This window comes from Astyanax mexicanus, chromosome 15 (genome assembly GCF_023375975.1).
Source record: "Astyanax mexicanus isolate ESR-SI-001 chromosome 15, AstMex3_surface, whole genome shotgun sequence".
In the NCBI taxonomy this organism is placed as follows: Eukaryota; Metazoa; Chordata; class Actinopteri; order Characiformes; family Acestrorhamphidae; genus Astyanax; species Astyanax mexicanus.
The window spans coordinates 8142612-8152939 of NC_064422.1; the positions used below are offsets into that span (position 1 = coordinate 8142612).

General features: G+C 40.8%; 1 long non-coding RNA gene across 1 annotated transcript; it reads right to left on the reverse strand.

The window, feature by feature from the left end:
* Positions 1 to 3905: 3905 nt before the first annotated feature.
* Positions 3906 to 5483, reverse strand: LOC125781259 (uncharacterized). The gene is made up of 2 exons (XR_007424478.1): positions 4985 to 5483; positions 3906 to 4879 (listed from the first exon to the last, which is right to left on the reverse strand). It is a non-coding gene; the product is annotated as an uncharacterized LOC125781259 (long non-coding RNA).
* Positions 5484 to 10328: the final 4845 nt, after the last annotated feature.

Below are 10328 nucleotides of genomic sequence, written 5' to 3' on the forward strand. Positions count from 1 at the left end.
TTGGGGAGAAAATGGGATAAAAATGATAGAAATAAATAAATAAACAAATAAAAAACAAAATATTGGTGTCAGTTTCACAGATTTTTACGACCAATATTCTTCATCGCAGGTTTAGCATAATCATTTGATTATAGAGCCACCACGTGGAGTAATAAAGGAGTAACTTTTGTAAATCAGATGGGGGGTGAGTCTTAAGGAGTATAGAGCACCTCTGTTACAATAAAATACTGATATTAGACGCCACAAATCAATATGTTACGATATGACTGAAACAATGCGATGTATCGCAATATCAATATTTTGTCCAACCCCTAATTCAGGGTGGAGAGAAGGATGTCAACTATGTTTTTTTTTTTAGATTATTTATTTCCAAGTTTTAAATAGTATACTAAATAAATAATATTTATTAATCACTGGATTCTGGATCTGGGAACACTGTGGGAGTCAAACTACACACAAATGGTGGGTAACACTTCTGTTGAATGGACACACCATGTGTCTGACCCTTTCCCTCCTGCACTCTCCCACCCACACAGAAACCTCATTGGTCAACTAAAGAAAGTAGAGAGGCCAATCAGGATGCTTTATTTGGCAAACTGTCTAAAAAAAATTATATGATACTGTATATAATCTCCGGTTATTAGGGAGCCGATAGTAAAATGTGGGAGACTGCCGGAACTTCCGTGACAGGTGGGATCTCTGGAGTAAAGCTTAGATTTTCTGCCTGAAACCGACCTGACCCGAGTTCTGACCCAAAATTGGGTCGGTTCGGGCCGAGATTTCCCACCACATTCCTCGGGCCGGGTCGGGTCGGGCTCCAGAAAATAGTCTGAGATGTAGGCATCTATATTTTTAAATAAAGCTCTGGTGTAATAATCACAATGTTGCTAAGTAACCAATTATTATTGGTAACGAAAACGAACCAAATAACGAAAACTGAAAGTGAAAAAACGAATTTATTTATAAGCGCTGTTTTCACTCCCGCAGTTGTACAGCGGGGGGTGTTGTGCCGATTCTGTCCGCGAAGCGGGAGTCGGATTCAGCAGGGAGTTGGATTCGGCACAACAACGGCAGAGCGGCGGCACCTCGCGGTCCGCGGTGTTAGTTGTAAGCACTCACGCTAGCCGCAAAATACGACAGAAAACACTGAGGGAGCTGCAGAATTATGTATGGGACTACAATATGAGCACGAGGAGATAAAAGAGAAACAGGAGATACAGTATGTGAGAACCTTTACCTGTGAGTAGCTCATCTCTCTCTCTCTCTCTCTTAAAATCATTTTGATTAAATAATAGTTCTATGCTTCTATGTTACAGTGTTAATTAACATAATTCTGATCATATTTCGCTCATTCAAACAACCCGAAACAGCCAGTTTATGGGGTGGGTCGGTTTGGGCTCGGGCTCATACTGACAGTTTATGGTTCGGGTTGGGTCGGGCTCGGGCAGAACATGCACGGGCTCGGACTGGGTCGGGTCGGATTTTTTTAGGCCCGATCTAAGCTCTACTCTGGAGGTACAGTGTGTGTTTAACAAGTAAAATAAAAAAAAAGATGTTGGTGTAAAAATGATGAATTATGCCTGTTTTTAGTTTATAAACTCACACAAGTGCTGTGAGTAAAGCTCATAACAAGCGTTATTCTTTTATTCAGCTTCATCAAGAACAAATAAAAGCGAGAGTGATCCCCGAACCCGAAACTGATTTAATGTTGGCACGTCTGAAAGAGAACCCCCGGCACCCCGGCGAGGAAGCAACACCTCCTAATTGGGATGGATCAGCGTCTCATTATGTAACCCAAGACCAAAAGCATCAATCGAGATGGGGGTGGGTGGGGTTTGGGGGGGGTTATGGAGTGGAGTGAGGGTGTGAGGAGTGTTAGAAAAACAAACAATAAAAAGAAACAGAAATTTTCTTTCCACTTCTGCAACTCGAGGCTAATCGTCATGGTGGCAGAAAGAGAGAACAGATCACAGAGGAAAAAAGAGAGGCGGCTCGCAGCGACACGCGAGTGCCCATGACGACTGCTTCTCCCGGGGACCGCCACCCCCACCATCTCCCCACCATCACCCCTCCACCCCCCTTCACAACACGGCCTTCAACAAAACACCCGCTAATTGGAGCACTCAAGTTTTTTTTTCCTCCACTGCAGAAATGTTGGTGCGATCGTTAAGAAAACAGAGCCGAGCTGGTTATATACTTTTGGCTCCGGAGCGTTCAAACAATGAGTGTAAATGAGCAGTCTGGGGGAAAATTAAAGCTCTTGGGAACCTAAATGTAAGTTTTCTTTGTAATTAAGTGAGGCCCAATCGCATTTCATCCATTGCCTCTACCACTTTACCTCTTTTTACGTGTTCATGCCTAGTTAGGTTTAAACTTTCTACTCCTTACATTTTAAAAATAGCCTTGTTTCTTCTATTTCATTTCAGCATAAATCTCTCCATCCAGATCCAGATAGAGTGAATCTGATTGTGGTTGGATGTAGAGAAGTATAAACATATACCATTCCAACACCCTATTGGTTTACAGTCATGTACAAAAGTTTGGGCACCCCTATTAATCTTAATCATTTTTATTTCTAAATATTTGGGTGTTTGCAACAGCCATTTCAGTTTGATATATCTAAGAACTGATGGACACAGTAATATTTCAGGATTGAAATGAGGTTTATTGTACTAACAGAAAATGTGCAACATGCATTAAACCAGAATTTGTCCGGTGCAAAAGTATGGGCACCCTTATCATTTTATTTATTTGAATACTCCTAACTACTTTTTACTGACTTACTGAAGCACAAAATTGGTTTGGTAACCTCATTGAGCTTTAAACTTCATAGCCAGGTGTATCCAATCATGAGAAAAGGTATTTAAGGTGGTCAATTGCAAGTTGTTCCTGTCAGTTTCCACTGTGAGGAACATAGTAAGGTAATGGAAGACCACAGGGACAGTTCTTGTTAAGCCCAGAAGTGGCAGGCCAAGAAAAATATCAGAAAGGCAGAGAAGAAGAATGGTGAGAACAGTCAAGGACAATCCACAGACCACCTCCAAAGAGCTGCAGCATCATCTTGCTGCAGATGGTGTCACTGTGCATCCACATTTATCAACATTAACATTTTAATATAATTACATTACATTACATTACATTTGGCAGACGCTTTTGTCCAAAGCGACTTACAATAGTCAAGTACAATGTAAAATAAGTTTAAAGGTAAAACATCTTTGGATAGGGATAAAAGGAGGTCAAAGGGGAATAATAGGATAGAGGAGTGAAGGAGGGGAAGAAGGAAATGAGGTTAGAAATAGTTAGTGTGTTAGAGGTGTTAAGAGAGTAAGTGCTCTTTGAAGAGCTCTGTCTTCAGGAGTTTCTTAAAGATCGCGAGAGATTCTCCTGATCTGGTAGTGGAAGGTAGTTTGTTCCACCATTGGGGAACTCTGTATGAGAACAGTCTGGATTGCTTTGTGTGAATGTTTGGCAAAGCAAGGCGACGTTCATTGGAGGAGCGCAGCGGCCGGGAGGTAGCGTAAGCCTTCAGGAGCGAGTGCAGGTAGGAAGGAGCCTGTTCTGTCATCACCTTGTAGGCGATAGTAAGAGCTTTGAATTTGATGCGAGCATCAACTGGTAGCCAATGGAGCTCAATGAGCAGCGGGGTGACATGTGCCCGTTTTGGCTGGTTGAAGACCAGACGTGCTGCTGCGTTCTGGATCATCTGGAGTGGTTTTACTACACAGGCCGGGAGGCCAGTTAGCAGGGCATTGCAGTAGTCGAGGCATGAGATGACGACCGCTTGTGTGACCCTTATGATTCAATGAAGGTAGACTACGCCACCTGGGGAGTTTCACCCCAGGAAATAAATATAAATAATACCCAAAGCACACAGGTGCATTCAGAGATACTCAGGAGACGTGAGATGAGGTTCAGCATAAAATCTTTACTTATTCAAGTTTGAAATAGTAGATACATGAAATACAGAAGAACACTTTATTAAGCAATTAAAGTTTTTTTTTAAAAAACAACTTTAAAAGTATACACTGAGCCTTGGGACAAAATGCGCTTAAAAAAAAGGATATTAGAGATACTGGCTGTTTAGAGTCTTAACATAGCATTATCATCTTTCTGTAGCTAACTGGTGCTGGACAATTCTTGTGCCCGGGCCCTCTCTCCCAAGGAGAAATACAACCTCTGCAAGCACACACAGAGTACTCACACACACCCACACACGTCGCAACACCTCAAACCAAGGGTGAGTCCAACACAGCAAACCAAGTGCAAAAGGAAAGATTTCCCAAGGAGGAGGTAACCAGTCGGCCCAAGGGGGACACCACGTGCACCAAGTTGTTCTACAAGAAAGAGAAACAGATTAGTAACAATAAATGTTATACTTATTAATTTTCCATTTAGTTTACGGCCAGTATCACTAACAAATAAACAGCCAGCTTCCTATAGGAGGGCCCAAAGAGGTCTGCCACCATTGACACAAGGTGGGGTCAAGTTAACAAAAATACAAATAACAAAATCAATTTCCAACAGAAACAAAAAAAAAGGAAAAAAAGAAAAGAAAACAAAACAGTCTTTTTAATACAAATAATAAACACCCAGAAATAAAAAGAACAAAATAAATGAATAAATCTTAAATTAATTCAACCCCAACAAAACAGCATAGGCAAAACAGCAGAAGACTAGGGACTGCTCGGCTTGGTGCCACCTCAGCCTTCTCCGATGGCGACACTTCAGCTGAACACCTGATAAAAACACATTAATTAAAATAATTGCACTAGACAGATAGCTTGGGAGAGTTAGCTCTATAACTATCAAGCAAACAATACCTGTAGGCTTGAATTATCACTTGCTTGGGCTAGAATACACCCAGGGTTCCTGCTCCAATCTACAAATGAAATCCCAAATATATTTAAACAAAGCCTAAAATTCCCTCCAACCGGAAAATACTAAAAAAAAACTCCTACCTTACATTGTTACGGTCAAAACACACCTGTTTTCCGGCACGCCAGAGCATACACCTTGCATCCAATACAGCTCCACATCCACACCAAGCTGCAGTTTTATGCGACGATGCCCAGAGTTAGCTGATGCTAACGGCTAACCGCTAACCGCGTTCACACCCGTTTTCCGGCACGCCAGAGCATACACCTTGCATCCAATACAGCTCCACATCCACACCAAGCTGCAGTTTTATGCGACGATGCCCAGAGTTAGCTGATGCTAACGGCTAACCGCTAACCGCATTCACACCCGTTTTCCGGCAGACCACCCCTTAGGAAACCACCCAGCAGCAAGTCCTGCAGTAACACGACCCAGCAACAAAGGAAACCACAAGCTCAACACAGCAGCATGCTATCCATGCTTTTATACTGAGCTAACTAGCATTTCTAGCACAACACAGAGGGGAGGGGGAGCCGCTGCTCCTCCACTACGGTGGCCATCCAAGCCCAAAATGGTTAACCCAGAGCCCAGTAACAGCTCTGCCTGTCACACTTGCACCAGGAGTTGGGTGGCCTGTCGCGTCAAGAACGGTCTAATTTTTCGGATTTTATAGAGCGCAAAGTGGCAGGACCGAGCAACTGAGGCCACATGGTGCGTGAAGGAGAGTTGGTCATCAACCAGAACACCCAGGTTCCTAGCAACCTTTGTCGGTGAGAGAGAGAGAGAGAGAGAGAGAGTCGATACTTATAGAGAAGTTGTGTTGAAAAGATGGTTTTGCTGGTATAACCAGAAGTTCAGTCTTTGAGAGATTTAATTGAAGGTGATGCTCCTTCATCCATGAGGATATGTCAGAGAGACACTGCGATATCCGTGCAGAGATTGAGTGATCTTCAGGTGAGAACGACAGGTATAGCTGGGTGTCATCAGCAAAGCAATGGTAGGAAAATCCGTGTGAGCGGACAACCTGACCAAGAGAGGTGGTGTATATGGAGAAGAGAAGGGGTCCCAGTACCGAACCTTGGGGAACCCCAGTGGATAAGGAGCGGGCTGAGGACAGCTGTCCTTGCCACGACACCTTGAACGAGCGCCCAGTGAGGTACGATCTGAACCATGACAGCACATTGTCTGTGATCCCCATGTAATATTATAGTCATTATGACTATAGTCATTATGGCAAATATCTAGCAGGTTTGCCACTGTGATTAAAGACTTCTGAACTACCTACAGCCAATGATAACACATACCTATGTGTCCTTGAGTTCCAAATGAAACGTACAAACCAGACTCTGTAAGTTTTCCGAGGCGGCCGCGACCAACGCTCGCGAGAACTGCGACCTGCTTTCCGACCTTTAGTTCTAACAGTTCTACAAGGACTACTGGTTCATTCTTTACAAACTAACATACAGACACTCTGGCAGAAGCTGGAAAGAGATCGAATATGTCTGTGAAAGAAAGAAAACGAGAAAGAGAAACTAATCCACCTGAAACATTTATTACACTCTACAACTGTAGGGGGAGCCCACGAGCACAAAATCTCAATCCTACCAAGTGGAGCATAAAGCCATAATCATTGACAATAAAAGAAATAAACACTTTACATATATCACTCTGTGTGATCTATATAATATATGAGTTTCACATTTTGAACTGAATTACTGAAATAAAGTAACCTTTTCAATGATTTTCTATTTTTTGAAATGCACCTGTAGTGTGAACAACACAACGACCAACGACTCAAAAAGTCATATGATGTGAACCAGGCATTAGGTGTTTAATTAATCATGCAAAGAATTCAGGGCAGTTCTCCTATAAGTGACAGTCCTAAATATTAGCAACTGGTCACCATATAAAATTACACCGTAGAGATTGTGGTTCTAGTTTGGCTCTGTGTTTCCTCTCCGACTGCCTGTAAAGTGTTAAATGTGCAGGCAGCCCTCGCTCTCCTGTGAGAAAGCACACGCTGCATGTGTATCACATGAAGAACAATGCAAATTATCCCTCTGGCTTCAGCCCGTGCTTAATACTGAACCCCCCCGCCCTTCCCCTACTTTACCCACTTTACTGGATTCTTGTTCGAGCGTGCAGGAGGTATTTGGAGGCTTTACTTCGCCTCAATATCATCATCTTTTTTGTTGTTATAACAAAGATTTACGACAGCAGCCAAACGGTCTGAACCATAAACACTCCAGCCTTACTGCTCTTCTGTATAACTGCATATCTCCAGCAGGGGAACTCGAAGGGTTGCCAGATAGTACTATAGTCCTGTGAAAAGAGACAGCTAGGAAACTGTTTATCTGTTCAATGTTTCAAAAACAGTTAAACCTTTGATAGTTTAGCTCCACCCATTCAGCTTACAGCAGTTTAGAGTCCTCAACTCATTCAGTCTACAGCAGTTTAGAGTCCCACCCATTCAGTCTACAGCAGTTTGACTCGCATCCATTCAGCTTACAGCAGTTTAGACTCCCACCCATTCAGCCTACAGCAGTTAAGCCCCCATATTCAACCTACATCAGTTTTACAGTTACTAGTTTTTATGAATGTGGCCCTAAAGATCATTATATATTTGGTGAAACTATCATGGTGCCCATGTTGGCCACCATTTCTCATTATGACAGCAGGTGCGTAAAACCCTGTTTACACTTGATCACTTCCTGAGTCTTGAGTGTCAGGACTGTATATGGATGTGCCACAAGGTAAACTTATAGATTATCATTTTATGTTTACTCTACAGCACTTTTTAAGGAACATTTTGTACCTTCTAAAAGTATTTCCAATCTATGTTTTACTAGAAAGCAAAAATAAGACTTATTAAAAAAAACTAGTTTAGTTAAATGAATTTATAGTTCAGGCATAATAACAGTTTTACATTTAAAGTCTAATTACCTAAACATTTTAAGAAACGTTACTTAAAAAAATGGTCTTCAACTGATGATTGGACCTGTGGACTTTCAGAGGGCAGCTCTGGTGTTATTTTTGCTTTGCCGCTGTGAGACGGAGTGGACTGGATTAGGGTCAGCCAGCCTTTCCAGTGCACTCAAGAAATGTACAGATTAAACCAATTAGCTTTGTTAATCCACATAACTAATATCCCACTGAACAGCACAGTGCTAATTAAAGAGCTACAGCTATTTGCTCTGTCATGCTTTCAGTCTTAAGGACTTTATTGTGACCAAACTACACTACAGAATCTGTTAATGATTAACACTATTATTATATAATAGTAACATTAATAATAATCATTTTGGAATAATTTGGCCCTATTTTAGCAATCTATAGCGCACCGGTCATTTGTGCAGCTCGAAACGTGCAAAATGAATGTATTAATTCTATTAATTAATCATGGGGGTTTTTTTGGTGTAAAAAAAAATCAGTGTGACAGTTGTCATTCCCTTTAAGAGGCAGGTGTGCTCTGACTTTGGCGTGGTTTGTATCTTGCGCTAATTTAAGGAAAGAGCAAACTTCACACGATTTACTTTGATTAATCTCAATCAAACGGCAGCTCCAGTTGGAAGCCTGCCAGCTATCATTCTTTTACATGTCGTCACATTTAATATTCAAAGCCAGTACAACCAGTACACACAAACAAACAAAAGCACGACATTGTTTGGTTGAATATTTCTCATGAACCCCCTGCTGCTTGGCTCTTCCTGGCGTTTGAAGACATTTTTTCTTTGGGACGTATGACGCAAACCAAAAAACAAGAGGGAGGAACACAAATGTCACCAGTTTTCCCAGTACGGTTCCCATTATCTTATTAGGGAGAACAGCTACTATACGGTGCCCCAGTTGCTGACACAGGCATTCACACACAGCTACAGTAAAAAAAACGTATTGTTGGATAAACATTAAAAAAAACAAAAAATGAATTTAATCAGTAAAACGTACTTGAATTAGGTTTTTCTAAATTAAGTTAACAAGTTAATTGAACAGAGTTCAATTAATTCCCCAAGAACTGTGAACTGTGAACTTTAAGAACTTACCCACTCATTCACTTTACCAGCCTTAAGCTATATACCATATATGCTCTACTGTTATACGGGTTCTATTTATACTGTCATTCCATCTCAATCACCATCAATATTGCACTATTGTCTTCCGTCTTCCGTATGTTTATTGTGTCTTGTTGTATTGTACATATAGTGTCTCCCACTCTTTTATATTATATATCTTATTTCTTTTTATTTATATTTATATATCTATTTCTCCCTCACCACTACTGCACCTTGTTTCTGTCTCATGTATGTCTATTGTGTCCCTGCTGTATTGTACACATAGTGTCTCCCATTCTCTTTTATTATATCTATTATCTGTACTTGCTGTAAAATTTGGGAAGGAGAATAGCATAATTTAAATTCTCTTTATGTAGTGTACATATGCAGTATTGACAATAAAACTACTTGACTTGACTTGACTTATCTGAATATCTGACTGTTTTCAAATAAACAGTTTGCATTAATGGAACCTAAATGTAAAGCAAGTCAACTTAAACAATTTAAATGTGAATAACTCAAATGATTTGATCTTAAATACCTAAACACACCACACTTAGTGCAGAGCAGTTAAGTGAATTATGTTAACTGTAGGTTTAATTTATGTGTAATTTCAGTAATTTGTGTTTACATTAAACAATATTCTTTACATCTGGACCCTGAATCCAGAATCCAGTCCTGAATTAATATTTGGTAGGTTTAGTGTTAGCTGTCCAATCAAACACATTACTTACAGCAAGAACAAAATCCAGGACTGGATCCGGAATTAAAGGTTCTGATTGTAAAATCTGAACAGAATTGTGAACAAGGCTTATTGATATGAGATATAAATCTATCATGTAACAGGTATTAATGGAGTAATATTGCACTACTGACCACTGTCGCATTCAGCCAATAAGACAAAAGTCACTCTCTGCAGCAGAGAAAGCGTAACTTGCTCTTACAGCCTTCAACACTGAAGCTAGGCAGCTATATAACCTTTCCTACTAAAGCGGAACACAAAGGAGAAGGTAACCTGGGGGGAATAACAGCTCATAGATGGTGAGTAAAGGTGGGGGTGACACCCAGTATGCAAGCCGTATTACTGTATTACTGTTGATACCACTCAAATTAATTTTTTGTCTATAATGTCCATAGGTCCAAAAAACACTGACCAATAGATGGGGCAGCAGTGATTTTATGACCCTAAGGTCATTGTGCTCAGGCCCTAGCATGGGGTAGAGGGTATAAAAATGTCCTACTGATGGCAGTGCATTAGGTAGCTCACTGGTAGGTCATTCCAACAATATTTTTTATTGTCTTTCATTTTTACATAATTTGAATCTGGCAGTTGTTAATGCCATGATAAATGGATCTAAAGACATGATAAAACTTGCAACAAAAGCTAGCAATGTTTGCATCAGT